This window comes from Symphalangus syndactylus, chromosome 7 (assembly GCF_028878055.3).
Source record: "Symphalangus syndactylus isolate Jambi chromosome 7, NHGRI_mSymSyn1-v2.1_pri, whole genome shotgun sequence".
In the NCBI taxonomy this organism is placed as follows: domain Eukaryota; kingdom Metazoa; phylum Chordata; class Mammalia; order Primates; family Hylobatidae; genus Symphalangus; species Symphalangus syndactylus.
The window spans coordinates 92,400,023-92,407,440 of NC_072429.2; the positions used below are offsets into that span (position 1 = coordinate 92,400,023).

The 7,418-nt window shown below is 38.0% G+C and overlaps 1 pseudogene; it reads left to right on the plus strand.

Annotated features, from left to right (window-relative positions):
• The first annotated feature begins 293 nt into the window (after nucleotides 1-293).
• Nucleotides 294-6,536, plus strand: LOC129485760 (myosin regulatory light polypeptide 9-like; annotated as a pseudogene).
• The last annotated feature ends 882 nt before the right edge of the window (nucleotides 6,537-7,418 follow it).

The following is a 7,418-nucleotide window of genomic DNA, read 5'->3' on the forward strand; positions in this document are numbered from 1 at the left end:
ATGATGACAAGGGCCTACGCCAAGGCAGTGGCAGTGAGGGTGGAGGGAAAGGACATATTTAAAGGATATTTAGGATGCTTTACAAAACAGAACCTAATGACAGATTGGATATAGAGAGAGAGAGGAAAGGGGGTCAGAATGATTCAGAGTTTTATGTTGAGTAATCGGGTGAATGGTGATGTCATTAATTAAGGAAGAAGAGTAGGCAGGATAATACGTTCTATTTCAGGAATATTGTGACGAGGTGTCTATGAGACATCCAGTAAGCGGAGATGTGAAATGTGAGTGGGACTATGAGGGGGGTGCTCAGAAAAGAGATGTGCCATAGATTCAGATTTGGACATCACTCGGTATTTGAGACTAAACCTCTGACAGTAGATGTGATGTCCAGGTAAGACATGAAGCAATGGTTTGTAGCCCTTTAAAGCCAAGGAACCTTTCCACTCACACACAAAAATAAATGCTTACGCTAAAACCCAGTTTGCAAAACAGCTCAGAATGAAGCTTTTCTGGTTAAATCCAGAGTGAATTGCCTGGAGCCCACTTCTTGAGATAGCCTCTGAACAGGTTTAACTGAGCCCAGTTTGAGAACCACCTACATGGAGAAGAGAAGAGGGTGAGTTAACCACTAAATGGAGTCTGAAAGACAGCAGCTTATGCAAAATCAGACTGGAATTTTAGTTTTAGATTTTTTGTGAAAAGCTTTTTTGGAACTTTAATGATTTTGGAAGCTTCACCCAGTTATTTGCAGTACTAACACTCATGCTGACCTGCTCTTACAGATGTTTGACCCTGTGTTTCAATGTCTGAGTGTACCGACTAGAAGCTGCAGAGCCATTCACATAAGGATAGTTGGCTGAGTTTCCAAGTCTCTCTTTCCAAGTTCATGCACATTAGTTTTCCTCCTTATCAGCAGAGGCTTGTCTTGTACACATCTGCTGGGTCATTCATGCTGAGATCACCGTGTTTGTCCCAATTACCATGATTCTTATGTGATCTCTAAATGAGATAAATGCTTATCCACTCAAGCAGTTGTTTAATAAAAGTTATCTTAAATATTTAACTGTAAACTTTTTAAGAAGTCGAATTGGTGAAAACTTTTCTCCGAATTAAATCAGTTGAGTCTGCCTATTATTTCAACACCATCGAGGGTTTAATGCTAAATCCACTACCGGTATTTTGATTTGATTATTAAATCAGAAACACCTAATCATATGATAAGGAAAGATAATAGGAGCAAGAAAAAGGAGAGCAGAGGGAGGCCAAAAGAAAGAGGCAAGGACATCAGGTGATTATATTAAGAGCTAGTTCAAAAACAATAGCACTCATATCAGTGATCTAACACAATAAAAATTTATCTCTCAAAGTTCAGCGTTGTGGGTATTTATGATTGGCATGTGATGGTTCATTTTGTGACGTGGGTACTCTTTTAGAGCCTCTACTTCTTTGCCTGGATCCTTTGCCACTCAGCGAGTGGATTGTGGACGAGAATACTACAAGGGAGAGGTTTCTATGGGCCAGGCTGAAGGTGGGCGCGTCACTTCTGTGCATGTTCCCTCGGCCAGAATGAGCTACAGAGCCATGCTTATCTGCAAGGGGAGTTGAGAAGTATCATCTAGCCGTGCCCCCAGAGCTAAATGGAAGTGGAGAAAGTGAGCAGCAGCTAATCTTTGGTACAGATGAAACAAAAAGTGCCCATGCACAGGTTTTGTAAAAATTAGGAAAAATGAATCCCTGGTACACAAAAATTTTCAGCCTGGGATTCTTCTTATACGGAAACATTAGTCCCAAGGTCTGAGAGAGGTGCATGTTGAAAACTCCCAACCCTGTCACAAATATCAGTTAATTCCTAGATAGGAGGGCATTACTATGTTTTTCAGATGTACCAAAGAAAATGTTCATCAATTTTATAGATAAAATCCAATTCTTAAAACATTAAGAAAACATTTTATTTCAAATAATAAAATAAAATATATTTGTATTTGACGCAACTGAGCATTATTATATAAACTTTTCCTTTACAAACTTATAAAAACTTGTTCACATTCTTACCCCAAAAAAAGTTTTCAAAAAGCTAAACACTTACCCACTGAGTCATAGAATAATTGGAATTCTGACAGGAAGATAACTGTAAAGCAGTTCTTTAAAGAGGAGCAGCACTCTGCTGTATTTAAACCCCACAAAGTAGGTAAGCATTTTGTGGGTCGTGGATTTTCTAATTCAAGGTGTTATGCAATATGCAGCTGGGCTTTGAATGGCTTCCTCCTTTGTTCTTCTTGCACGCACATGCCATTTGGTGACATCCTGAGGTCTGGGAGGCTATTGGATTAGACCTTCTGAAAAGGACAGGTTATTCTATGCCATGTATAAGAAAAAGCTTTGATGATTCACAAAATTAAAGCTTTTTACTTCCCAGCAGGGGAGATTTCCCAGCCAATATGTTGAAAGGAAAGTGGCTGTATTAAAACTTCCTCCCTGATAGAACCAGAGATCCCAGCTGGCTTTCGCAGGAGGGACAGAGCATTATGATGATGTTGATTAGACAACTTTTAAACAGCACCAGTAGACAAAGACATTTTCAGCCTCCAGAAAAGAAATGGAATGAGTGCCAAGTCTGCATTTTTATGGAGAGTATAAGGCTTGTTCCAGTAAATGTTTTCTCATTATAGAGTAATGCTTGAGGAAGCACACATCAGCTTCATGCCCCTTCATGATTTGTCCTATACCACTGGTTCAACCCATTGAGGGATGTCTGATAAGAAAAACTTTGCCTGAAAAAAAATTTTTGCCTTAGAAAACATAGGTTAATTGTATTTGACTTAGCTGCGAGTAACAGTAGGGTCTTCCATCTCTTTCTTGTCACCTTTTTAATTGCACTCAGTGTTTTTGCTTCTTCTGCTTGAAGAGAGCACTGAAACAATGTGTATTGGTTTGTAATCAGCATCAGACTTGATTACTTAGTAATTTGTAAAGAGCTTTAAACTCAGTAAAAGAAGTTCTTGGTGGATGTTTCCTTTTGGGGGCGTATCAAAAGAAAGTTGTCTTTTTCTTTTCTTCCCCATTTTATACAGATTTTTTAATGCGAGAATTCTATCCTTAATGTATCTTGATCTTTAATCATTCTGATTAGACAGCCATTGCAAAAAAATCCATAAAACAAGCAGTTCTCCAGTTGTGCCTGCAGCGTGGTATTTTACGGAGTATGTTATGTAGAACACCATGGTTCCCGAGGTAATTATAGGTGCTATGAGAATGCAGAATGTATTCATTAATAACAGAATTAATTATTCCAGAATTTATTATATGACTCACACATAAAAGTCACCCTGTTTCAATTCTCTTTGAATCCTTTTGTCAAGGAGAAAGTTTCAACTTAATGACATTTTTCCAAGTATTTCTTTTTAATGAGACAAGTTTCAGACTGAGCGTCATCAGCAGACAATTTTATCTACCTCGAACTTAATTACATTTTATTCTCCTTACTTTTATTTTTATTTTTCATCTATGTATAGCAGGTGAAACAGATTGCCCAGTTATCAAATGATATACAGTTTTCTTTTAAAATAGTTATAATGCTTAAAAGGGAGTCAATTTAAAGGAAAATATTAAATGGTAAGAGTAAGTGGTTTATAGAACTCAACAATGACGCTATCAGATCCTGGACTTTTATTTGATGAGAGACTTTTTTTTATTACCGTTTCAATCTCTTTACTGGTTATTGATCTGTTTATATAGTCTCTCTCTCTGTATTTTTTTTTTTTTTTTTTGGAGACAGAGTTTCACTCTTGTTGCCCAGGCTGGAGTGCAATGGTACAATCTCAGCTCACTGCAACCTCTGCCTCCCGGATCCAAGCAATTCTCCTGCCTCAGCCTCCTGAGTAGCTGGGATTACAGGCATGCTCCACCACACCGGCTAATTTTGTATTTTTAGATGAGATGAGCTTTCACCATGTTGGTCAGGCTGATCTTGAACTCTTGATCTCAAGTGATCCACTCACCTCGGCCTACCAAAGTGCTGGGATTATAGGCGTGAGCCACTGCACCCGGCCATATGTTTTATTTCTTCATGATTCAGTCTTGGTAGGTTATACGTGTTGAGGAATTTATCCATTTCTTCTAGCTTATCCAATTGTTGGCATATAATTTGTTCAGAGTAATCTCTTATGATCCTTGGTATTTCTATGGTATCAGTTGTAATATCCCCTCTTTCATTTATTTAGAGAAAGTCTTCTTTAAAGAGAGATTCTTTCTCTTTTTTTCTTAGTCTAGTTAAAGTTTTGTCAATTTTGTTTATCTCTTCAAAAAACAAACTCAATTTCATATAAAGAAGAAAATTTAAAGAACTAATACTTAATGTTTCTCAAACTCTTTCAAAAAATCGAAGAAGAGGGAATACTTCAAACTCATTTTGCAGGGCCAGCATTACCCTGATACCAAAGCCAGACAAGGACACTATAAGGAAAGAAAATTATAGGCCAATGTTCTTGATAAACATAGATGCAAAAATTCTCAACAAAATACTAGCAAACCGAGCTCAACAGTACATCATAAGAATCATTCACTATAATCAAATGGGATTTTTCCCAGGGATGCAGGAATGGTTCAACATACACAAATCAACAAATGTGATACATCATATTTAAAGAATTAAGGACAAAAATCATATGATTATCACAATAGGTTAAGAAAAAACATTGGACAAAATTCAACATTCTTTCATAATATAAACTCTCAACAAATTAGATATAGAAAGAATGTACCCCAATACAATAAAGGCCATATGTGACAAACTCACAGCTAACATCACACTCAGTGGTGAAAAGTTGAAAGCTTTTTCTCTAAGATCAGGAACAAGAAAAGGATACCCGATTTCTCATCATTTCTATTCAACATAGTACTGGAAGTCCTAGCCAGAACAGTTAGGTGAGAGAAAAAATAAAAGGCATCCAAATTAGAACAGAAGAACTTAAGTTGTCTCTGCAGACAACATGATCTTATATATAGAAAACCCTAAGTCCTTCACCAGAAAACTGTTAGAATTAATAAACAAATTCAGTAAAATTACAGGATAGAAATTCAAAATACAAAAATCAGTTGAGTTTCTATGTAATACAATGAATTATCTGAAAAAGAAATTTTTTTAAATCCTATTTACAGATAGCGGCAGTGAGGGGCTTGCTGAGGTGCTCGGATTCTCATAGCTGTGCTGGGATTTAACCACCAGGTCAAGCAAAAGAGCAAACACCAAGACCACCAAGAAGTGCCCTCAGCACACAACATCCAATGTATTTGCTGTGTTTGACCAGTCACAGATTCAGGAGTTCAAAGAGGCCTTCAACATGATGGATCAGAACAGAGATGGTTTCATCGACAAGGAAGATTTGCAGGATATGCTTTCTTCATTGGGGAAGAGTCCAATTGATGGGTATCTGGATGCCATGATGAATGAGGCTCCAGGTCCCATCAATTTCACCACGTTCCTCACCGTGTTTGGTGAGAAGTTAAATGGCACAGATCCTGAAGATGTCATCAGAAATGCTTTTGCTTGCTTTGATGAAGAAGCAACTGGCACCATTCAGGAAGATTACCTGTGAGAGCTGCTGACAACCATGGGGGATGGGTTCATGGATGAGGAAGTGGATGAGCTGTATAGAGAAGATCCTATTGACATTGAGTTCACATGCATCCTAAAACATGGAGCAAAAGACAAAGATGACTGAAAGAACTTCAAGTTCCAGCCAAACATTCCTTGTTGCCACTTTGGGTATTTCTGAGATTTTCTCTTGCATGCCCTTAGCTTTACAGCTTTTGCATTTCCTGTTGTATTTATTCTCAGCCATTTGGGGCACATGTATCTTTATACTCAGACTGGAAACAGGACTTTCTATTAATATCATTTTCAGAATAGAAAATAGGGTAATTGGCCAGGCGCGGTGGCTCATGGCTATAATCCCAGCACTTTGGGAAGCCAAGGCAGGTGCATCACGAGGTCAGGAGTTCAAGACCAGCCTGACCAACATGGTGAAACCTGGTCTCTACTAAAAATACAAAAATTAGCCAGCATGGTGGTGCACGCCTGTAATCCCAGCTACTTGGGAGGCTGAGGCAGAAGAATCGCTTGAACCCAGGAGGTAGAGGTCGCAGTGAGCCGAAATTGTGCCACTGCACTCCAGCCTGGGCGACAGAGCGAGACTCCATCTCAAAAAAAAAAAGAAGCCAGGCGTAGTGGCTCAAGCCTATAATCCCAGCACTTTGGGAGGCCGAGGCGGGTGGATCCCAAGGTCAGGAATTCAAGACCAACCTGACCAACATGGTGAAACCCCATCTCTACTAAAAATACAAAAATTAGCCAGGCATGGTGGCGTGGGCCTGTAATCCCAGCTACTCAGGAGGCTGAGGCAGGAGAACTGCTTGAACTTCGGAGGCAGAGGTTGCAGTGAGCTGAGATTGCGCCACTGCACTCTAGCCTGGGTGACAGAGCAAGACTCCATCTCAAAAAAAAAAAAAAAAAAAAAAAAGGAAAAAGAAAAAGAAAATGGGGTAATTTAACCTACCAGCCCCTCCCCACCAATAACTGTGATCTATACATAGTCAATATATTTTTTCAGAGAAAGTTATTTGTTCTTTTTTTTTCTGAACCATAATTAAACTTTATGATAAAATAAAAAAAATTTTTTTAAATCCTATTTACAATAGCTACCAAAAAATTTAAACAGGAATAAATTTAACCAAGGGGGCAAAAGACTTATACACTGAAAATTATAAAACATTGATGAAAGAAATTGAGGAAGACACAAATAAATGGAAAGATATCCAAGTTTATGGAAAGGAAGAATTAATATTGTTAAAATGTCTATACTATCCAAAGTGATCTACAGATTCAATACAATTTCTATCAAAATACCAATGACATTTGTTCACAAAAATAGAAAAAAAATCCTAGAATTTATATGAAGCCACAAAAGACCCCAAATAGCCAAAGCAATCTTGAGCAAAAAGAACAAAGCTAGAGGCATCATACTACCTGACTTTAAAATACACTACAGGCTGCTGTTTTGGGCATGCTGCCTATGGGGTAGTCCTGCTTCACAAGGAGCAGTAAAATATATTTTAAAATAAATAAAATAAAATACAGTACAAAGCTATAGTAATCAATGCAGCATGGTACTGGCACAAAAATAGACACAGAGTCCAATGAAACAAAATAGAGAGTCCAGAAATATTAATAAATCCACATGTTTATGGTCAATCGATCTTCCACAAAGGTGCCAAGAACACACAATGGGGAATGGAAAATCTCTTCAATAAATTGTGTTGGGACAATTTATTGTGTATGAGAACAACCTGGCCAACATAGTGAAATCCCATCTCTACTAAAAATACAAAAATTAGCCAGATGTGGTGGCGCATGCCTGTAA